Source organism: Suncus etruscus, chromosome 2, assembly GCF_024139225.1.
Source record: "Suncus etruscus isolate mSunEtr1 chromosome 2, mSunEtr1.pri.cur, whole genome shotgun sequence".
NCBI lineage: Eukaryota > Metazoa > Chordata > Mammalia > Eulipotyphla > Soricidae > Suncus > Suncus etruscus.
Window position 1 is genome coordinate 112701664 of NC_064849.1, and position 24923 is coordinate 112726586.

Here is a 24923-nt window from a genome sequence, read left to right on the forward strand (position 1 = left end):
AAAAGCTATATACAACCTATGTGTATTGTAGCCCTTAAGTACAATGACCAGGGGGTGGAAATGTCCAATGGCAGGTGAACGGTTAAAGGCTTTGTGATATAAGTACACACTATAGGATACTATATAGGAACACTACAAGGAAAAATGAAATCTTATAATCTGTTGCAACTTGAACCAAATGATCTCAGCATCTGAGATATAGAGATAAATAAAAAGAAGAGAGCAAACAATATCAAATGACAAATCTTGGTCTTCAATTACAAAAGTGAAATAACTAAGCAGCTGTGGGTAAGATGCAGGGAAAAAACTACCTAGAAGTGACATAAGGATAGCAGTGCACAAGGTCTTGTGTACTTTGGTGGTGGTGAGGTGCAGTAACTTTACACATTAAGACCATAACGCTGGAGCCAGAGAGCTAGTTACAGCAGGTAAAGTGCTTGCCTTGAATACATCTGATGCCTGTCCAATGTCTAGCATTACTTTATGGTCCCTTGAGCCCCGCCAGAATTATCCCTAAGCAAAAAGTCAGGAATAAGCCCTAAGAAAAACATAAATGTGATTGTAATACCAAAGCAACAACCAAGGAAAGCTTAATTTTTGTTATTATTTGTTTGCAGTGGTGCACAGAGCTTACTAAGTCCAGCTTCTAAGTCCAGGCATCACTCTGAGCTCAGAGTTTGGGGTACTTCTGGGGTGCCAGGGATCAAACCCGGGTTGCCACATGTATGGCAAGTAAGTATCTTTATCTGGTATCCTATTATCTCTCTACATGTACCCCCAATTTTAATTGTATTTAAAAATAGAACATGATATTTTAGTGGTGAAATATAGGGAAGGGTCCATCTTTCTTTTTTAAAGTGGTATCATTTATTAGATTATTAGATTCAAATAAAAATTGAGATAAAATATCTCCTTTATCTGTGAGAATTGTCTCTCAAAAAATTGTCTCAAAAAAGACTGGAAACGGGGCCGGTGAGGTGGCGCTAGAGGTAAGGTGTCTGCCTGACAAGCGCTAGCTAAGGAAGGACTGCGGTTCGATCCCCCAGCGTCCCATATGGTCCCGTCCCCCCCCCCCCCCGAAGCCAGGGGCGATTTCTGAGCGCTTAGCCAGGAGTAACCCCTGAGCATCAAACAGGTGTGGCCTGAAAAACCAAAAAAAAAAAAAAAAAAAAAAGACTGGAAACAACAAATGTTAGCAACAGTGTTGAGAGAAAAGAAAAAAACCCTAGAGGGGATGTTCATCTTGACCACATGCATTTAGAACACTTTCTAAATGAAAGATGCCCAAAATTCTCCCTGTTCCTAAAAATGCAAAAGGCACAAGCATCTACCATGTCCAAGCATCCATTCAGGAAACTTGGTCTCTGTCCTGTGTGGCAGCTTACAGAACACATGTACTTTCTGACTAAACTGCCCACTAAGAAAGTAATCTATAATTAGAAAAAAATGGGAAAGACCTTAAAGTGGTGGGTCAAACAGTATTTTGTTCTGCCTTCCCCAGAAACAGCCCTCAACTGTCATTTTTTTTTCAGGTTTTGGGGTGTTGTTGTTTTTTTAAAAAATAGCAATATTTTTTTGGATCAGCAAAGCTAAAAATTTAATGGTAACTGAGCCAGTGGCATGATCTACACAAGCACAGGGAAAGGTGAGACACAAATCAGCTGTATCCCTAGAAGCCCCAAATAGTTTGGGGATTGGTGGCATCTGAGGGCCACTTAAAAACCAAGGTGAAGATGGAACAGAAAAAAAACAGGAGAATCAATTGAAAATCCTTAAAAGAAGGACAGAGAAGGCTGCAGAGATGAAGCACTCTTTATAGGAACACCAGGATTGCTCCCTTGCACCTCTGGGTGTGGAGCCCTCATCCCTGAAGAAAAGGACAATAAATCCTCTCTCCTGCCCTTCACTTCACAAAACGAGGCAACTGCCCAGGCTCACCCTTTCCACTTTTTCCTTGAAAAAGAGGGAGAAAAGCATCTGAACCTAACATCACGAGCTAGAGATCACAGCAGGGGTTGTGTGGGGGAAGAAGTGAAACTTGAAATACTGCCATCCCTGACCCTTCTGAAAGCTCTGGGAGCCAGGCGTATTAGTCTCTCCAGGTGAGAGCCTGAAAAATTCTTCTTAGGTGAATCCCATCAGTCCCAAAGAGAAAAACCTAAAGGTACAATTATTGGGGCCTCCTCAATAAAGCGAGTAAATACCTCTAGGGTGAAACCTGTGGTAGATAAGTCCCACCTGTGCACAGAGACACCCCCCCCAACAACTTTATGTGCCCTGTTGTTTTCAAAGATAAGAACAGGCAGACAAGAACTGCCAGGCATCTAAGGAAAACCATTAATAAAATAGAGCCCTAATAAGGAGGGGCGGGGATGGAGCAGTGCTGAAGTTTAAAGAAGCAATTCACAAGAACAGCAGCAAAATGGTACAAAACAAGGAGTCCTTTACACAGAGGGGGAGAACTAGACATAAATTAAACTACAAATAAAACTTTTGTATTTATTCTTAATAAAAATTAGAGATGAATTTTAGAACCCTTCTCACCAAATACAACAGGAAAACAAAGATGAAATATGCACCACAAAAGTTAAAAAAAAAATCAGGGGGCCAGAGAGCTAGCATGGAGGTAGGGCATTTGCCTTGCATGCAGAAGGACAGTGGTTGGAATCTTGGCATCCCATATGGTCCCCCGAGCCTGCCAGGAGTGACTTCTGAAAGTAGAGCCAGGAGTAACTCCTGGGCACTGCCAGGTGTGACCCAAAAACCCAAGAAAAAAAAAAAGTTAAGAAAATTAGGGGCTGGAGTAATGACACAGTGGTAGGGCATTTGCCTTGTAGCCGATCCAGGACCAACAGTGGTTCAATCCCCTGGTGTCCCATATGGTCCCCCGAGCCAGGAGGATTTCTGAGCACAGAGCAAGGAGTAACCCCTAAGCATCACTGGGTGTAGCCCAAAAACTAAAAAAAAAAAGTCAAGAAAATCAGAGGCCTGAGCAATAATAGCACCAGTAGGGCATTTGCCTTGCATGTGGCTGACTCAGGTTTAATCCCTGGCATCACATATGGTTCCCCCAAACCTGTCAGGAATAAACCCTAAATGCAGAGGCAGAAGTAACACCTGACAACCACTGGGCATAGCCCAAAAATAAACAAACAAACAAGGAAAGTTAAGAAAATCAGGGATTTGTTCTAGGAGAGTTAAGGAAAAGGAGGAAGTGAGGCTTTCAAGAAAAGCATCACAGAACTGAAGTTTCTCGCTATCACACTGAAAGAACCTAGCACAGCTAGTGAAGAAAGGACTCACAGTCCATTTTAGAAGACTAGAGTGTCTAACTAAAATTTAAACAAATAATATCACCAAATAAACAAACCAGAAGCAGAGTTCTGGGGACCAGAACGACAGGACATCAAGTAGAGCACTTGCCTTGTACGCCACAGACCAGAGTTTGGTCCCTAGCATCCCAGGTGTCCCTGCCCCATATCTGCCAGGAGTGATCCCTGAATGTAGAGCCAGGAGTAAGCTCTGCATATAGCTAGGTCTGACCCCAAAACAAACAAAAGCAAAGCAATGCATCCTGGGTTAAAATAACTTTGCTCCTCTGAAAAGCATAGTGGAAACTCAAAAGACAGATAATCCCCCCCAAACATCCAGGAATGATCCCTGAACACAACCGAATATGTACCACCTGCTCACCCCCAAAAGAATAACTGCAAGGGAAAATTATATGCAGCCTTGAAATCTACACCATTAAGCCCAATAAGTCAATCCTCAGGAACATTGGATCTCCACTGCACTTAGGGACACATTACAAAAGAGAAAGAGGCAAGAACCTGTGAGGTCCTATCGGGAACCCCCAAGAATGATTTCTCAAGTGGGCTTGGGAGCCAAAATCAGCAGCAGTCTCTCTAACAAGTATTGGGGTAGAAGTCAACCAAAGCTCTGGGAGAAAGGTCACTTGCTCAGCATGCCTGGAAGAAAATACTGAGTGGAAATACTGGGGACCCAACGGAAACACATATAACACAGCAGACCATAGGAAATAAAAATGGCAAGGCTGGAGAGAAAAGAGAGCTAAACCAAAGGAACAGTAATCGCCTATGACAGGGATAAAGAATGTTTCTCAAGGTATCATATTAGAGAATAATCAAATTAAAAGGAGAAATAGGTAAGGTAATGGAAGGGTATGATTTGGGGATATACTGAGGTAGCTAGAAATAGAAAGTCAAAAAAAATATCTAAAACTGAAAGAAAAATCTACCATTAGTGACATAATTGTGTATTTAGAGTCACAGAAATACATATTAAAAAAAATTTTTTGGCGTTTGGGCCACACCCAGCAGCACTCAGGGGTTACCCCTGGCTCTGTGCTCAAAAATCACTCCTAGCAAACTTGGGGGACCATATGGGATGTCGGGCATCAAACTTGAGTTGGCTGCATGCAAGGCAAATGCCCTACCCACTGTGCTATTTATTGCTCTAGCCCCTAAAAAATTTTTTTACTGGGGCTGATCCCTTGCACCTCATATAAATTCCCTCCGCCCCAGTCCTTCCAGGAGTGATTCCTGAGCACAGTATCAGGAAGAAGCCCTGAGCATATATGGGTATGGCCCATATATGGCCCACATACAATTTAGTCAATTTAGTAGAATTTAATAAAAATATCAGCAAATAGTTAATCAAGGTGAAAGCACAAGACAATCCCAAAGTAAAGCAAGTAAATCCCAAAGTAAACCACTGGTTTTCATATATTCAATGAAAGTCCTATCAAAGTCAGGGACATGGCTTTAATGGTACAGTACAAAACTAGCAAGGCCCAGAATTTCATCCCCAGCACTGTCCAATTGACTTGTGCCTCCAGCTTGCCATAGTGCAAGTACACTGCTAGAAGTGGTCCACACTAAAACAAAAGTATTTGATCTTTGGGGCCGGAGAAATAGCATGGAGTAGGGCGTTTACCTTACATCCAGAAGGACGGTGGTTCGAATCCCGGCATCCCATATACCCCCCACCCCGTGCCTGCCAGGGGCAATTTCTGAACACAGAGCCAGAAGCAACCCCTAAGACTGCCTGTGTGACCTCAAAACCAAAAAAAAAAAAATGTATTTGATCTTTAAAACTTTGTTTCCATATGGCCCAGATAAAGAACATTCTATACTAATATAAAAGCAAGAGATATGGACTAGAACTCAGTATTTATTCCTATATCTCTGAAACATTAGTAGAAAATCATGCATGCTTATATTTTATTGCATAGGTGGTTCTATTCTTTAAAACTACAAGGTTTTTCTTAGTTGAAAGCGCACGTTTAATGAAACAGAAAAATGCACCCTCAGGTTATGAGTACCTAGATGCAGGCCAGACAAACTGTATAAAAAGGTTAAAATGTGAACTGTTGTTAGCACTTGAGTTTTTTCCAAAGGCTTAAACAGGCAGACTTTCTTAATTTTTAACATCTAATTATTCACAACATAACTTCCCCCTTAAACAAGTGAAGCAAGCAACTATCTTTTTATACATTACAATTTTCTCTTCAAAATATAAGGTACACAGTGAGTTAGAGCATTACAGAACGTTAATTAGAAGATACTTTTCACAATAGCTAAAGAGACAGTTCCTTGAAAAGAAGGGGGGAGCAAAGTGGTAAAAATAAGGTAATCTGTTTTTTGCGTCTTAATACAAAACTTTTGTTCTTTTAAATTTAGATCTTTGATGTAAACTCAAAAACCAAGAAAGTAATAAGCATAATTCAAAAGCCAAGGAAGTAACTAACATAATTCATAAAAAGTTTCTTTGTTTAAAGAATCTTTAGTATAAAACAAGAATACACTCACTCTGGAAAAGTAAGATTCCATGACATAGGCTTTGTTATCACATAATTCCCTAATCAAATTAAAAATTTGCCTTGTGTGGACTATAATTTCTTAAACAAGGCAAGAGTTTTAATTTAAATGGTCATGTATTGGTGTTATTCATGTTTACTGGAATCCACTCTAACTTTCTAACTACTTTTCTTCTGCTACTTCCTTGGAAACCCATACTTCCAAGAGTGTTCTGACAACCTAGTTATTCCAACAAAATCACATGCACAGAGAAATGTACTGGTTCTGAAGGTCAGAATACAGTACTGTGATCACAGAATACATTGCACCCAAAATGTTTCCATCCCTCAAGGGGGTGGGAGGAAGAAAAACAAAAACCTATGCAATGACAAAACCTTGGAGGCATCGGGTCTTAAAATTAAAAGATCATTGGAAGTAAATAGCCCTCTTGGAATTCTGTGGTGAATGCTGTGGTTATTATTGCTTTTCTGTCTGAATGAACTAATCTTCAAGTGAGTTCCAGCCACCCTAAAGAATTTTTAAAATAACAAACACCTTAAAATGAGAAGAGACCCTATTCCTACAGTTAAACAAAATAAGGGCCGTTCCCCCAGTGTTACCCAAAGTGGACTGTCCCATTGCATCTCTGGGGGTCCCCCTGGAGTGGGCACTAGAACAATCCAGAGGGGGAAGATGCTGCCTTGATGGCCACTGAGGGAGGTGCCCTAGTCTGTTCACTTATAGCAGGTAGATTTCCAGGGGGCTCAAGATTTTTTCTTCTGACAAGTGGATAGTACAGGAACCTCCATACTTTCCTCATAGATTAAAAAGCTGTGGCATAGAGCATAAATCTAAGATAATCAAAGATTTCTGGTTAGGAGTCAGGAAGTTAGTCCCTAGGACTTCTGGCCTCTGGCTCATCACCAGTTCTGGCCCAAGAGTGTGACGCTGTTGTACTCCGACACAGTGATGGCATCACATCACAGCATTCTTCAATTCTCTCATTGAAGACCCTGGGACCCAATTACTGTTTGGGGTCCCCACACCCTTCATCATCAAAAAAGATTCTGGGTTAATTCAGTCTCCTACTGCTCTTTCTGCAGTCACAGCTGGGTAAGCCATAAAACTGCAACAATTGTTATCTAACATTTTCAGGAACCAGTATTAAAATATATGTATGTTTATGTAGCCACTTTTATCTATCTTACTATTCATGCATAAGGGAATATTCTAACTTCATGTAAAATCTAGGTAAGTTCTCTTTATTGTTCAGAGACAGACTGTCTAATTAGAGCTATTACTGAAATTAGGATCATACTTCCAGTTTATCTTCCCCTATCAGATGAGCAATTTATTTGGTATGCACAAATATTTCCAATGGTATAGAGAGGGCATTATTGTCAGTTTTCACCTTGTTCTACCAGATCAGAAAAATATAATTTTTATGGGGAGTAGGGAGATGGTGGTGTTTGGAAGTGTACGTATCAGTTAAGTCTATAAAATCTACCAACAGACCTAAAACACTGACCAAATTTTTCTTATTCGTGAGTGAGAGAGCAGTTCTATCAGGCACTTCTAGAGCTGATGTGGGTTTTGCGTACCATGGTGAGGAAATATGCTCATGTTCTCATCATATTTTTTCTTTTTTTTTTTTTTTTTTTTGGTTTTTGAGTCACACCTGGCAGCACTCAGAGGTTACTCCTGGCTCTATGCTCAGAAATCACCCCTGGCAGGCCCAGGCGACCATATGGGATGCCAGGATTTGAACCACTGTCCTTCTGCATGGAAGGCAAATGCCTTACCTCCATGCTATCTTCCTGGCCCCTTTCATATTTCTTTTTAACTTTTTTAGACATTGTGTTTACATTGTTGTTCATAATACAGGTTTTTTTTCCCCCAACAGATTTGTTCATGATAGAGTTACAGTCATACAATGTACACAATCTTCACCTCATATTTTAAAAATAAAATAAGAGGGGAAAGATCAACAGAAAGCTTAGTGGAAGAAAATGTTTCCTGTACAACAATGCTCTGGTCCGAGAGTGTTGCTGGATCTAACAATGATCTTATGTTGTGCTCTCTTCGGCAGCACATATACTAAAATTGGAACGATACAGAGAAGATTAGCATGGCCCCTGCGCAAGGATGACACGCAAATTCGTGAAGCGTTCCATATTTAAAAACAAAACAAAACAAAAAAACAATGATCTTATGTTGCTGGGTAAGGGGTGGTGAAGAGGAATCTACATAGAGTGCCTGGGCCTAGGAATATTGTTGCCTCAAGTGAAATGGATTATTTTAGTGGGAAGGGGTAAATGGTGATGAGCATAAGAGTCAGAGAGCTTGTCTACTCTCCTTTCCCCTCCCCTCCTCTCCCCTTCCCTCTCCTCTTTTCCTCACCTCTCCCCTCTCCTCCTCTCTCCTCTTTTCTTTTCTTTTTGATGGGAGGCACACCAAGAAAAAAGAGAAAAACAAAAAACAAACAAACAAAAAAGAGTCAGGAAGCTGGCTTAAAGGGTTGGTGCACATGGTCAAAAGGTTGGAGGACGGAAAGTCTCCTTTCCAGCATCACAGTGTTCAAACCCTGAAAAAACAGGTGTTTGTTGCACTGATTTTAATTATTTCCCCCTTTTTTCCCATTCAAATAAATTGTGCTTTCTTAGTCTTCAAACTAATATAGGATAGGAGATGAAGCATTTTGGGTGGGAGTAAGGATGGGAAATAGGAGATAACCAAATAAGAGTAATCTTCTCGAGCATCTCCAGGTCATTACTGAATAAGGAAAAAGCACCAAAACCAAATGGCCCTGACAGTCAGCTGTGATCTGATCTCTTCACCTGGCCATGCCTCTGTTTCTCCAACTGGAAAATGAAGGCTGTCCAATGTCATGTACTCTATATGCTCAAGTTGCAAGTTCCTGTGAGGCTTTAGATATGTTGTCTGACTGAGCAAGTCTAGCATCACATACAGAGTGAGAAATCTCATTCTAAAAATAGGCTCTAAACCCACAGGTGGAGAATTCCCAGGGAGTCAAGTCTCCAACTACAGATTTTATTCAATAAAAGGATTTTATTCAAATAAATTTTCACACATTGCTGAAAGACTGGCACACTGTTCAATCCTCCCGGTTTCCAAGAGAATACATGTGTAAGAAAGGTAGTTAACGTTTTAAAAACACTATAAATGTGTCTTGTAAAAATTATACTGTTTGTCACAACAAACTAGAAATAGCTCTCAAGTTCAAAATAGTTAACTATTATAGTTAGGTACTAACACACTCTTTTTTTTAAAACCAATTTATTAATCGATTATTAACTGAGCGTGCTCCCCAATAAAGCCCTTGGTTACCAGAACTCCAAGTAAATTATTAACAATGATAAGGTATATTTAATGAGACTACTGACATGCTGGTCCAAGTATCATCCTTTTAACAGTAAAGTGAAAATTCAAATAAAAAGATATTGAAGTGAAGTTCAGTCATGAACAACTTTGTAACTACATCTCGGGGATTTAAAGAATTTATTTGTATTTATAAATAAATATTTTAATTTTTAAGTATTAAACTCCTTAAGAAATACACTTTTCCAAAAAGAATACAAATGAGTATCTCGTAACAAATTTGAGCAAACCAGGAATAAAGAAGACAAAGAAAAATGAGAACTGAGAAGAAGGAAAAGACAGAAGTAGTTTTGGAGAAAAATTCTGCTTATAACAAAAATGTTCTTCAATTTTTGGGAGGGAATTCTTCTAGTTTTAATGTCATATAAGAGATAAAATTCTTTTCAATAATTGGTCTAATATTTAGTAAGAAATATATCCTCAATTAAGTAGAAATAAATGCAAAAAAATGATAGTAATTTAGTGTATTTAATTGAATACTTAAAAATTTGAAAAATGGGAAAAACTGAACACCCATTGTTTTGTTATTTTGATTTGTTCTGTTTAAGTACCAATTATTACACTTTTTGTTATATCACTATATTTGAACACATATATGAGTGAAGTCTTTGAATAGAACCTGATATCTAAACCAAGAAAACGAAAACACTGAAAGAGACATAGGCACAATGATATGCACTCATAGCATTATTTACAACAGACAAGAATATTCAAGAACTGATGAGGATTGAAGAGTCTAGTCTATATATATCATGGAATACTTCTCAACTACAAGCTCAGATAAAATCTTGCATTTCACTACAATATAGAGCTGGAAGAAGTCATGTGAGGTACAGTAAGTCATGAAAAAGGCAAATACCAGATGATCTCATGGTCATTTATACACAGTCTATAAATACTACCGAGTGAAGCTGGAAAAACAGAGTAGGTAGGGCATATGCCTTGCACTCTAGGTTTGATCCCTAAACCACATATGCACAAAGACAGAAGTAAGCCCCGAGCACCTCCCGGTATGAAACCCCAAGAAGTAAATAAAAATAAAGACCATAAAGAAGTAAATAATAATTAAGAATAAAGATAGAATAAAGAAGTAAATAAAAAAATTAAGTCCATAGAAAAGGACTAGACAATGGCCAATAAAAACAAACCCTAAGATTCTCCAACAGAACTGAGTGGGGAAGGGGACAGAATGGGACATTGGGACAGTGGTGGAAACAGGCACTCTGGAGATAAGTGCAGTACAATAATACTGTAAGCCCAAATATATTACTTATCATAATATTTTGTTTTGGGTTTGGTTTACGGCCACACCTGTTGACACTTAGGGGTATTACTTCAGGCTATGTGCTGAGAAATCGCTCCTGGCTTGGGGGGCCATATGGGACACCAGGGGATCTAACTGCAGTCCGTCCTAAGCTAGTGCATGCAAGGCAGATGCCTTATTGCTGCGCCACTGCTCTGGCCCCCTATAATAATATTTTGATTAGAACATAAAAAGAAATAAAAACCATCAGCATATATGGGTATATACAGATAGCTCATGCAGCATCAAGAATAATTCCCCCTTGAGGCTGGAGCGATAATTCAGCAGGTAGGAAACTTGCTTAACAGGAACCAAACCTGAGTTTGATCCTTGGCATCCCAGATGGTCCCCCGAGCTTGGTCCCTCTGAGCACCACCAGGAATATTTCCTGAGCACAGAGCTGGGTAACTCCTATCTATTGCTGGGTGTGACCCAAAAACTAAAGCAAACAGCCAAAAAGAATGACTTCCCAAATCTAAAACATTCACATCTACTTACAGAAAAGAACAATAAATTACAGTCCTGGAAAAAAATTGAAAGAGCTCAAAAGAAGATCCATTTACCTAATGAGTATTGTGTGGCAAAAGCAAAAAAGTAAGGAAAAGGAAAGGAAGAAGAGAAGAGAGAAAAGGAATTGGGTATGAAAGGGAAACCAGGTACCAGAGCATAAGTGAGTGTGATAGCGAAGGCTTCTTTCATGCTTTATCCAAGCGGGCTGCAACTCTGCCCACACCAGGCCAATAGTACTGTGTGCCAGGAAAGACTCTAGGAGGATTCTGATGTTTCACTAAATAGGACTGCTCAATCCTGATATACCAAAGGTTAGCAGAGGTTTCCCCAATGCCCATTCTGTTCTTTTGTTCATTGATTGGTTGGGGGGGGGGCATACCAGGCAGTGCTCAGGGATCACTCCTGGTGGGACTTGACATTGGATGCCATGGATAGAACCCAGGTCAGCAAAGGCACGTGCCTTACCATTCTCTGCAGCCCCAAATGCTGATTCTTTGGTCAGTGCAAAAACTTCCTTTGAAGGACCAGTGCTGGTGCTTTTCACCTCCACAAAAGCCTATTTCATTGTACATAAACTGTCTGCCACAGCCAAGTCGGCCTGGGAATGGGATCTTGGGGCCTCAACATCTGCCTCAAAAAAGCAGTGAACTTCAGCAACTGCAGGCTGATATCTACGTCTTCATCCCCTTACCAGAATGTGGCTTTGTACCCAAAATGTGCAAAATACAACCCTGCACCCAGTTAGGCAAAAGAGACAGGCACCAAGTTTATAAAACTTGAAGTGTCCTGGCCCTTCCCTAATCCCTCTCACTGGGCTTTATGTACCAACTTGAAATCGTCCCTTGCTTGAAATCCAAGCAAGAGCCCATGTCTCTGGCCGGGCACGGTAGCTGGGATCCCACACTGGAGGGAGGGATGATCAAAGGCGGCCTGGCCAGCCTTGGGAAAACATTTCCACTGAGCAAGGACACACGGCCTGTCAAAAGGTTATTCCCACCGCGAAGGGGCAGCAGATCACGTTACCCCCGAGGAACAACATGAAAGGGCAAAATCTGGCCCGAGTCACCCACGTCGATGTTTTTCTTTCCAGCCGGGGCAAATGGGAGACACCAGGCAGCACAGGGCGCCCTTCTGATCACTGGGCGCGGGTGGGGCGGGGCCTGCCCTGATCAATACAGGCCGGGCCACAGCTCCAACAGCCTCCTTTTATACTTTTCCTTCCCATTCAGAAACAGTTCACATTCAGCACGACTTCTCTGTCTTAAACTTCTTTCTTTCTTTTTTTTCTTTTCTTTCTCTCTCTTTTTTTTTTTAAATCCGAGCAATCACAAGCTATATTCTGTGGAAGACAAAATAACTTCGGAGGCGTAAATCTTAATGTCAATGACAGGAAGGCTTTGGTGAACCATTACCATAAATCTGACAAACGCTAATTTGATGGGAGGCTGTATCTGTCTGCTGCACGGCCAGTCTAGACAGTCTATTGAGAAATCCTAAAACACAACTGTTTGTTCCCTGTAACACCATCTGGATATGGCAATAAGCGCCGACCCAGCGCCATTCACACATGGATCAAAGCACATGCTAATGCTATCATGAAGTCATACACATAAAAAATTCAATCTGAGAACTCGAAGCAATTTTCCTAAGTCTTGAGTGAAGAAACCCCAGACTTAGGGCGACTCAAGCTAAGTGCACCAGGGGGGAGGGGAGGGGGAAAAAAGGAACCGAATATTTAATGAGCTTGGCTTCCAGAGGAATGCGAGGCCACCCATTGTATTGGAAACGGCTCATGTCACACTTCAGTCATGGTCCCCGTCAGGGTGCCCCTTTACCAAAATTGATCTGAGGACCTTTGTAATTACCTGTTTCGGCCCGGGGAGGGAGGGGGGGTGGGAAGGAGGGCCACGAAGCCAATTCGCCAACTCCAGACAGGGAATCAAAGAAAAGGACCCAAGGTGTAGAGCTAACATTCTCGTATGTAGGACAGAGCCGGAAGAAATATGCAATATTCTTCACAATATTAAAAAACCTTTCTCATTAAACAACGGTTGTGACATCAGATCAAAGAATCAGGGGCCTCCCATTGAACTCCTTTAAATATTACAAACCTAGGAGCAAGTCTGGTTGTCTGTAAAAAGAGAAACAAAAGCCTTGGGGGTTTGGGGGTAGGGGGGAGGAATCCACCTTCATCCTATCCCTGGCTAAAGAAATCTCTATTGCCCAGACGAACGGGGAAGAATTTTCACTTTTCCCAAGGTATTTCCCAAAGCAAAAATGACTAAGGGTCTTTATGTATTTGCTTTGACAGCAAAACTGTAGTCAATATGTTGCTTCTTCAAAACTTTAAGCGACTCTTTCAAAATGTATCACTCAACAGCCCGACTTCAATTGCAAAAGACAGAGTTCTGTTTAATCCTCCCCACTCTGTGAGTCAAACTTCTCCGGCACAAAGGAAGTTCTTCCTACAACCAGAGTGTCATGCCACCAAGAAAATGTGATTGTCCTGCTTCTTGACTGGCTTTATCAGCTGGAATGATCTAAAAAACTAAAATGAGCTTATGAATGTGTCATTTACTCTGGCCATCTCTGCTAGGAAATAGATATGAAAATGCTTATGTCCCCAACTTTCACAAACTCTAACATGAATGACTATGCACACATTCCCACCAAGCCCTTTTATTTTACAGCAATTACAATGGTTGTTTCTACATCACATGTGTGTGGGTGTGTGTCTGTCCACACACGCTCACAATGTAAGTGAATCTTTGTATTAAGAATGTCAAGGGGTTAACCATCAGCCAAACTCTCAGGATTTGCATGCTGTATTACTAGTTGCCTCCCAGATCAGAGACTAGGACTTCTACTTCAAATGTAAGTTTAAACAGGCGCTCGACTACTGGAATATCCACAAAGCTAAGTATTTAAAATGGTTGACAAAACAGAACCCTCCGATTTAGCAGTACACATGCCTTCCCTGTCACCTCTACCTGGTAAAGCCTTTTTAAGAAAACAATAAAAATCTTTACACTTCAATTTTTTTAGTGTCCTAAAGCAAAATATCAGATTAAGTCTGCAAGCAGTCATTCTGCAGCTCTAGATGCAAACTTTAAGAGAAAATAAACAATTATGGCAGAGTTTTCAAAATTTTCTTCTCAATTTGAAATAAAAATCTTCTCTAAAGCAATTTACAAAATATATATTCTTCTATAGAGGATTATTAGAAACATCATGTTTCCTAAAAAATAAAGGGGAAACTATCATTTCTCTCAAACTATAATACATAAAATCTTCCCTGACATGATCTTAAAACAGAAAATATGTTAATTGCCAATTGATTTTGTAAGTTTTCATTCCAAATGATGATCATATATTGTGCTTTTGTATCTAAATTAAAATAATTAATTATTGTATAATTTGCTCTGAATCACAAATAAAAATTGGATCACATTAAAGACCTGCTTGCAAAAAATTAATCTAAGGTCATAACCTATCCTTCAGCAAGGACAGGGAACTCCCCGAACTCTCTGAAAAAAACTATAAAGATATTAGCTATTTTGGTGCACATATCACTTAGTATAGAGCAAGGATTAAAATATATTTTATTTGCAAGAAAGATGTGTAAATCTATAAGAATCAAAACCAACACATGCACAAAAACACATCTCAGATGATTCGCCATAATGATCAGCTGTAACCCTCGCTAGAATCAAAGAGAGAACATGAGAAAAAATAAGTGCGAAATCATAATCATTCTTGTTAAACTTTTTATGCATTTGTGTAGACTGTTTCTACAAATATAATTAAAAACCTATATGCCATTCCCCATGTTGAACTGATTAAATTACAACTAATAATCATGTTGTCTACCAGTAATGCCTTTATTTCAGACTGTGGCTATAATTCTGTATGTTTAGAAGCAAAAAAAAAAAAAAAAATCACCCAAACACAGCTTCACGTAGCTAATCAAGCATTTTCAAAATTAGGCCGGAGATGAAATCGCTCTGAGTATTTTGCAAGGCTGCTGTGGAACAGTACTGCCATCTAGCGACCACCACTCCGCAGCACAGTCTCCCAGAGGAGGGAGCTGACTGACCCAGGCTAGAAAATCAACTAGGCTTTGCGTAAGGGTTTGGCCGGGGTCAGGGGTCGGAGGTGGCGACAGGGGTGGGTTGGGGGGGAGAAGTAATGGGAAAGCCGGTAAATCCACATTGTTGTCTCTGGGTTTTTAAAGACATCTCCTCTAAAGAAAGGAAGCAAACCCAAGTTTCTTCTTGGAGCCAGATGGCAAGATTGTGTGGTACAGTGATGGAGGATGTAGTGCAAGGGGTGCAGGGGGTCACCCAGACTATGGGGGAGGATATTGGCACTAGAGGGACACAATATATTTCTGAAGAGGGATGGAAATCAGTAGAGAAGCATCCGATGGTGTCAACCCATCATACCTTAATCTATTCTACTAGATTTTAAAATACTACCTTTTGGAGGAGCCAGAGCAATGATAGCACAGTGAGTAGGGCATTTGCCTTGCACACAACCAACCTAGGTTTAATCCTGGTATCCCAGATTCCCCTGAGTCTGCCAGGAGTGATTTATGAGCGGAAAGCCAGGAGTAACCCCTAAGTGCCACCCGGTGTAACTTAACCCCCCCCCCAATACTACTTTTTTTCTTTTCTTTTACCTTTCTTTTTATACATATGAATATTTTTTCCTAAAATGTGAGCCTGAAGTATGAAGTGACCCACAGATTAACTGGGTGACTAATATGTTAGTCAGAAGATAGCTGGACCTCTACTGGTGGACCCCTCAAGTCCCCACAGAGAATTCTTTCCAATGTTACAAAACAGACTTACTCTTCTCCCCCGGGTAGAAGAAAGAAAGAACAGATCTTCTGGAGAAGGCAGTTCACCAAGCAACAGAAGCAAGGCAGGTTGGCATCATTCATAGGTGAATCAGAAAACAGTTCCAGAACTTTCACACATACACCAAGGAAACCGTTTCTCTGGGTCCACTCCATGTCCAAGTCTGGTCCAAGATTTTTGCCTGGAAAGCCCAACAGGACCCCATGGTGGCCACATCAGGGCACATGCTGAAATCCTAAATTTGACTGAACACAATTAAAATCTGCACCTGTCCCACATGATCATGCAGTACCAGCATGCAGGAGACTTGGCACACTTTTTTCAATAACCTAGAAGATACCTAGAAACTTTATACAAGTTCTACCAATGTTTAGTCGTGTTAGATGTGAGGAGGAGGGATCCAGGGACGCACTGTGAAGGTATTTTAAAAGCAGCCTGAGCTCCTCTGAAGACACCTATCTTCTACCAGTGTGGACTCACACTGTTATTTATTAATGACGACCTAAATATGAATTACAGAGCTTTTACCATTGTAAAGGGGGAGAGAAACTGCCACTGCTGCTTTTCTCCTTTCTCAAAGGCAATAATCTGCACACAGATTATAGACACGAAACATGTAAATGACAGATTTTTAAAAGGAGCGAGTCTCCACTAACTTAGTCCTTTTAGGCCACATAATTGCAGAACGCCAAAGAACCACAAAATAAACCGAAAACCCCAGACATAAAGAGATCCACTTATTAATTAAAAGCAGCTCTCTTGCGCTATTAAAATAAGGTTGGCCATGCATACTTTATTGCTGTCACAGTCTCAGATGAGGCAGTATTCAAAACACATAAAAGTAAAGTTGAATAGTTCTCTATGCAGGGAACAGAGTTAGGTCACGTCTGCTTGCACAAAACTGTTTGCACTGAATCTACAGAAGATCAGAGTGGGAGGGGGTGGAAAGCAAATCAAAATGCATCAAGTTTCAGATTCAATGCTATTCTATGGAAAGGACGGTGAGGTGTGCTATGAACAGCAACAGACAACAGCTCAAGTACTAAAAGGCCTGAAACATTACCTGTCTTCAAAACTAGAACCAGCAACCAAGACAATCACTACAAAAGGGTGAGAAACATTTTTTAAAATAAAATATCAATGAAATAAATCATCAAAGGATTTTATTCATTAATCTAAGTTTTGTTTTCAAACCAATACTGTCAAAATCCTAGTGGTTATCTGCATGTAAAGAAGAAAAAAGGCAGAAAGCAGAGAAAATCAGCAAGGGAGTGAGATTGTGAGGAGAGGAAGCAAAGCAGAGAAAAGTCAGAAAAGGAGAAAAAGGAAAGGTTGATAATAGTAGTAACTTGTGGCATAACTTTAAAAAAAAATTCCCCCAAATTGCATCCATAGATGATAGGCACAAAGTCTATGACTCCAACTGCTGGTTCTCTCAAAGCTATGGATGCTTACCTAGCAAAATTCGGAACCACCACAAAATTCATCCTTCCATAGTTAAAATCCATCTCCTTGTGAACAGAATGATGAAAAAATATCCTGGAGGAACACGCACCTTTTTATTTTTTCATTGTCCAAGTTAATTATCAGAGCATATAAAAATTATTTATGTGTATGAGGCCCCGGATTCAATTCCCAGCATCTCCACCAAAAAAAAAAATTTATGAACTTTTAATGTATAGAAATAATCAATTCCTATAATAGATTATAAAAACAACAACAACAACAAAACATACTACCACCTTACTTTATAGGGTACTAATAACCATGTAAGTACTTCAACGGTATGGTAACTGCCATATAATTACAATGCCTAGTTATTTATGGCTCCTAGATTATATGGTATGAAAGCAAGATACCTGTTACCATATGTAGATATTTGTGGTCAGCAGATGTGAAGAGTTCACTGTAAAGGTCAAAATTGGCCTAGAAACTGACCTAGTAAATGAGCATGATTTCTTTATCTTCCTCTCCTCCTATTTGTTTTTGCTACAGATGAAAGAAGGGAGGAGGGGGTAACTTGAGCAGAGAACCTTCCCAGAGTCTAGGCTTACGGAAGTGAGTCAGAGACTGCAGTTGCTTCAGTGGTTTTCTCCCCACACCATGCCTGTGCCCTGTTTCATTACCTGGAACTATTCTGGCATGGAACTCAGAGATTAATGGCCTCAACTCAGTCCTTTCTTCTAGCCTGATTCTGCAACACACTAAGCAACATTCCACTCTACTCCCCCATCCCCACTGAGCATTTCAAGGTACTCTAAGTACTAAGGGGCATTAAGAGTGCAGAGGTTCGGAACTTCCTGCCAATTTCACTTGGCCACATGTTTGTTTACAGTGTAAGTAAACCGGTTGACTCTTTAATTACACAAAAGAGTAAATCCATTTCAAATCTCTCTGAAATTAGCAATGGCCTCTAGCAAGAGATAAGAAGCCATGCACATTATATGATTTATTATTCTCTGTTTAGTTTGGGGGAACTAACTCACAGGTTGCCTCCATGGAGGACCAGCCCAGCTCTGGTGAGACTCTAGGGGTTACGTGGAGACCCAGGTCTAAGACTGATGAGTCCTAGGAGGAAAATAAGTAGACACATGTCTTTTCCTTCTTCTTTCTTAAAAATTTCTGAATAAAATTCCAGAATTTAGGACAGTGCAATTCATTCTCCACTGCCTCTACTGGCCCCTTTGACCTTTTCTTCCTGCCAACTGTCAGATTTCTTTGCCCCCAATTACTTTACCGTATGAAAAGGAAGAATCTCTACCTTTAATCTTCATTTTATATCACCGTCTGTATGTATATACAGGAGAACGTCATGCTTGCTTTTCATTTTTCTTAATAACATTTAAGGCCCAAAATATGCACCTTAAGAATTGTAGTACATTCCACATAGGTCAGAAGACAAGCATTATAGAAATGAAGTGATTTTATGATGACTTTGCTTTAATGGGGATTTTACACAGGGGCTTTCCTGGGAAGATGTCCAGGCAAACTGTCCAAAGCCCAGAATGAAGGAAAAATTCACCTTGATGCAACAAAGTAGAAGAGGGATTTGCTGGTTTCTCATTTTAAATGAAACACAAATTTCAATTCCAGTCTAGTTAAGTGAGCATTCCTTTGTCCTCTTACATAAGGGAGCTTTCTTTCCTTTCCCTTTCCTTTGTTTCCTTTTTTCTTTCGATTCTTACAATAAAAAAAATTACTCAAGTAAGAGTTGGTATGCATCTATATAAGACATATACATATCTCCAAAAAAGAGTTTCTAAGGGCCCCACAGAATTAGGAGAAACTACATCCCAAATAATCCCACTCTTGCTAAATAAGCGTAAATTTCACATGAAGAACTTGATCTAGACAAACAACATTTAATAAGAATAAATAAATAAAATATCTATTTTACAATATGCAGAGAAGGGGGGGAAGCCCTGGGGTTCAAGTCCAGAGGAATAATTTTTATGTTCGTTGGCAAGAAATACATACATAAGACATATAAGACTTCTCGGTAAGAGCTTTCGTTTAGAAGTTTGGAACAATCCTGAACAATGAAAAGGCAGGAGAAACGTAAGTGACTTAGAAAATATTCCCCCTGAGCCAAATAAGCTTAAATGGAATAAATTGTAGAAAACAAATATAAAATACTCGAAGATGGGAAACAAAAAAAAAGTCAAGTTGAATTGGAAGATCGGACCTAAAAGGATAAGAAAGCAACTTTCTCCTTAACCCCAGTGAGTCTCACATTTTTAAGAGGCACAATTCAGTTACTTGAGCTGTTCTTTTTGGACAAAAAAAAAAAAGGAAGCTTAGAGAAGCTGCATAATTAATTCAGTTACTTGGTATTTTATTCAAATGCAATACTGATTATTTAAAACTAAAAGGTTTAGGAATAGAGGGTGGCAACAAAGTGGCACCAGACTCAAACAACAACAAACACCCTCAAGTAATATTTGGCTTCCTAAGAAATTTGGCCAGATTCCACTCCATAAAATAAAAAACACAGCTAAAATCCCAAATAGTTCAATATGGACACTCTGGTGTTTGTTCTACAAAAATCTTCTTGGTGTTCTAGGAATGCCTTATTTCTAAGTTAACACTGACATTCTGGGTGGTAATAAATCAATGCTAGGTTTACCTTGTCATGACATAAAATCATCACCTTCCTTCAAAGTGTAGGAAGACAGAGAAAGAGGGACAAGAGAATCTCTTCTTGCTCCCTCTCTCTTTTTCTCTCTCTTCCTCTTTTATTTTCCTCTCCCTTTTTTTCTCTTTCTCCCTCATTCTCTTTCCTCTCTGAATCACTAAACCCTCCCCACCATATGTGATGCCGGGGATAGAACTCAGGTCAGCCACGTGCCAGGCAAGCACCTACCCACTGCACTCTCTCTCTCTGCCTTTTGATGAAGAAACTTTATAGCCACCCATTCATACTGGGGGACAGCAGGGATGAATAATATGGGAAACACTTGTCCGTGCTTTGATCTCAGCCTTGGCCTAGAGATGATTCACAAAAGTCAGCACATAAGGCAGAGGACCTTGGAAGGCTTGTGCATCATGGTGCCAAGGGACTGACTGCAAGCATGACAGGGAAAAGGGCCTTGTCCACTCCTCCAGACCACAGCCACCCGCCCTACTTAAAAATCCCTCTAGAGCTTTTTTTTTAATGTATCGAATCATCATGAGATATAAAGTTAATCATGATTGAGTTTCAGTCATACAATTTCAAACACCCATCCCTTCACCAATGCCCACTTACCTTCACCAATGTCCCTAATTTACCTCCCACCCTCCCAGCCTGCCTTTATGGCAAACACTTTTCCTTTTTCTTCTTTCCTTTTAGGTACTATAAAATTCACCTAATTTTTTACATTAAATTTTAGCCATTTAAATATATATATATTTCAAAGCACTTGATTAAAAAGACCATGAACTAGATGCTTAAATTAAGGTTAACTGAAATACAGAGACTGGGATTAAAGAATAAGAATTAACATTCTTAGTTAATAACTATTTTCAATATGTCTTGGTGCCTATCCTGAGTATTTTTCTTTATTCATTTTGAATTGACAAAGTGTAAGCCCTTTACAGCTGCAACCCAATGTGAGTTAGAAGTCTCTTAAATAAGGCATTTCTGAGATGAGCAAAGGTTGGTCATAACCAGCTAGTCAAGGCCAGTCCCATATTCACAGCATAGACTACTGATGCTTTCAGAGAAAGGCTTGCTAACAGCATTACTGAAAGATGGAAATAACAGAGTCACTCATTTTGTTAAAGCTTAACATTTCAAGAAAAATAAAAGACTGAATTTTTACCTGAGAGCTTGGCAAAGTAAACACTAAATGGCATAACAATATTTGCCACAAAGGCCTTTGTGAGGTAACAGATCTCCACTACAAACCGGGCACAAAATAGCAAAACTGGACCCTGGTACTCATACAGAAAATAAAGAACAACTGTAAAGTCGCAGTGTGGGGTGACAGGAGAAACTTCTCTGGCAGTGAGAATCACAAATAATTCAGGAAGTTAGAGGATTGTTGAGATGGAGGGGCAGTGCCCTGAAGGAGTAATGTATTCAGAGTAAAGGGTAACAGGCATCAATACAAGCTGAAGGGAAGTCAGGACAGGATCCAGAAACAGATACAGCTAGGACTTGAGCTAGAACTCAGCTGAAATGTGTTGATAGCACTGCCATGAAGGGACACATGCATGCCCTTCAGTTAGGTCAGCAGAGTAGACTGAGGCTGCCAGAGGAATGCACTGGGGGAAACTTGTCCCAGTCCTCCCAGTGCCAGCCTATGAGGGGAGAGACAAACGGAGTCCTGAGACTCCATCACAGCAGCAACTAAGTGAGATAAAGCCCAGCATCTGGGGCTGAAGGTGAAAAGAAAGAAAAGGCCTTTCACTGTGAAGAACCTGAGTTTCAGGGGCCGGCCAGAGTCCACGAATGGAATGAGAGAAGAGGGGGTTGGCTGATCTGTTGATTTCTTTTCTGCCACTCACCCAAAAACTTTCCAATGGCTCAAATATTTGAGACGACAGACAATTGCATTTAAAAAAACAAACAAACAAACATAAAAGTAGCTATAAATCAGCATCTGAGCTCAACAGAAGGAGAAAGGATTGTGAAACTCAGGAGGGACCGAGGGACTGAAAGGGAAAGCTTGGACACTTTCCGTGAAAGCTGCAGCGGCCACAGCACCTCTTGAGAATGGGAGTGGTGAGAGGGAGGGACCTTGACTTTTTTACTTTATTACACTTGCATGGCTTGAATTCTTATGAACAAGTATATATTTTGACTGGTTTCTTTGAAAAAGGGGGGGGGGGGGCAAAAAAGCCTGAAGTCACAGGAACAGACAGCAATGCAAACTTGCTGTTCAACTAGTTCATGAACACTCCTGCACAAGCGTGAGAGTGCAGGACCAAGAGAAACACCCCGTGATTTACCCCTGCTCTTCTGCCGATAAGCCTGTGAAAGACAGAGGTACTAAAATTCCCTCAAGTAGTGAGTTTTCTCCCCTAAAGGACAGAAAAATAAGAAATTACTTTAGGGGCCGGAGCGATAGCACAATGAGTAGGGCATTTACCTTGCACGCTACCAACCCAGACTCGATTCCTGGCATCCCTGAGCCTACCAAGAGTGATTTCTGAGTGCAGAGCTAGGAGTAACCCCTGTCTTTGGGTGTGGTCCAAAAACAAACAAAAAAAGGAAAAAGAAATGACTTCATTTGTTATTGTAAAGATGAGGAAGGTTAATAAAGTTTAAATACTGAAAAGCAGCAATAGGCTTACAGCAGGCACCTGATGAAGATGTTTGGTTTTCAGGAGGTAAGTATTTATTCTATAATGCTGCCGACCATGTTCAATACACAGCATTGCATATAATCCTCCAAATCCCACAGGAGTGATACCTGAGCACAGAGCCCGGAGTAAGCCTCAAGCATTGCTGGCTGTGGCCCCAAAAACAAAACACACACAAACAAAATTTCTAGAGCTGAACATTTTGCCAAGTTTGGGAAAATCTCAAATTTAAGAGACAAGCAAAGAAAAAAAAAAAAAAAAGACCAAAAGGGAGTTTTCAGAGAATCTGCAAGTAATAAAATATTACTGGAGACGAATGGAGAAACAAAAATTCCTTTATACACCCAAAGACGTGCTGTTTGCCTTAGGACAACAGCTAGAAACAGTCCAAGTGTCCAGGACAGAACAGGGGATAAAGCAGTTGTGGTATGATAAGTACACGGTGGAGGGGGCCAGACTAGAGTACAGGAGCTAGGCTGATTCAGATTAAATTTCTGGTACCACATAATCCCCTGAGCACTGCAGGTTATGGCTCTGGAGGTCCCCAGCACTAGGCGGAGAGTAGAACAAAAAGGCATAAAATTCTAAGAATACCAGCAGCTAACCCAGAGAGCTCAGGTACAGGATCCTGATGAAGCTTAAGATAAGGCAGGGTGGCGCTGGAATGACAGCACAGAGGTAGGGCGTTTGCCTTGCAAGAGGCCTACCTGGGACTGACTCAGGTTTGATATCCATCATCCTATATGGTTCCCCTGAGCCTGCAGGAGTGATTTCTGAGTGCAGAGCCAGGAGTAACCCTGAGCATTGTCGGTTGTGACCCAAAAAAGCAAAAAACAAAAGCAAAAACAAGAGAAGTCAAGATCAGCAGGGATATGAGGAAGAGCAGAGAGAAACTAGCTCTTGGATTTAAGATGGACAGGCAAGCTGGGGGTTGAGGGGTGTTACAGTATCAGTAGGACCTATGACTAGAGAGAACACAGGGACTGAACACTTGGAAATGAGGCTCCTACAGGCCATATTAAGGTCCAACTGCCTGAGGAGAGGAATAGAGAAATTCTAGAAGTGATACTGGAAGCTGACGTTACTATGAAAATGTGAAAAGACCAACTGGGTGAAAAGTTGGAGCAATTCCAAATAAAACAAAAATAAACTTTTCTTAACATATATTTTCACAAGATTATTATTAAACATGTTTCCCCAGGGCTGGAGAGACAGTGTAGGAAGTAAAGTGCTTGCCCTGAACATGACATTGGTTGGAATCCCTGGTTGGAATTCCTGGCCATAGCATATAATCCCCTGAGTACCACTAGGAGTCACTCCTGAGCACAGAGCCAGGAATGGTCTCTGAGCACCACCATTGCTTCTCACCCTCAACTACCCCCACCCCATTTTAAAATAAGTTTTGCTAATAATGCCTTGGTTTTTGTTTTTAAAAGCCCTGGTGTGAATAAAATCTCTTGTCAATCAAATCTTCATCAGAAACAATCATGCTACCATTCAAAGCCTTCAGCAGAAGGTATTGGAAGCTGAACTTTTTCTTCTACGTTCTAGTTCATCTCCAACAACACAGCAAAATCACTCACCATACTTAGAGGAAGGATACTGACTCTGCCAGCCAGTCTCCTTTGTGCACAAAAGGGAGAAAGAGAGTGATGACAAGTGAGGTATACCCACGTTTAATCCTCAATGTCATGATCTCTCAGATCCCTAAGGTCTTCTAATCCTCGGGAGCACTCTAAGACAATATCATTCTTAGGAATACCTTTTTTGTTTTGTTTTGTTTTTGTTTTTGTTTTTTTGTTTCTTGGGCCACACCCGGCGGTGCTCAGGCATTACTCCTGGCTGTCTGCTTAGAAATAGCTCCTGACAGGTACAGGGTACCATATGGGACACCGGGATTCGAACCAACCACCTTTGGTCCTGGATCGGCTGCTTGCATGTTTGCAAGGCAAACGCCGCTGGGCTATCTCTCCGGGCCCAAGAATACCATTTTTGTAAATGAAAAAGTTCTGTCTTCTAGGGCTAAAAGATTTATTCCAAGACCCATGACTCTTAGAGTTCAAATTCAAGTTCTCCACTAAAGCACTCTGTAGCCAGGTACTTCAAGGGTCCATATGACGGGGAGCCCTTACTGGAACAAAAAGAAAAGCCGAGAGGGCTTCCACACCCCCATGGTCACATAAATAGGATTGTAAAGGGGTCTGTTGTGCCCTATAAATCTTAAGTGTCAGGTGTCATCCT

General features: G+C 40.5%; 1 protein-coding gene and 1 non-coding gene across 3 annotated transcripts in view; one reads left to right on the forward strand and one right to left on the reverse strand.

The window, feature by feature from the left end:
- The window catches only part of ARL15 (ADP ribosylation factor like GTPase 15), a 468816-nt gene that overhangs the window by 355235 nt on the left and 88658 nt on the right, over positions 1 to 24923 (reverse strand). The window lies entirely within an intron of this gene.
- LOC126003044 (U6 spliceosomal RNA) lies at positions 7893 to 7999 on the forward strand. The gene has a single exon (XR_007493588.1). It is a non-coding gene; the product is annotated as a U6 spliceosomal RNA (small nuclear RNA).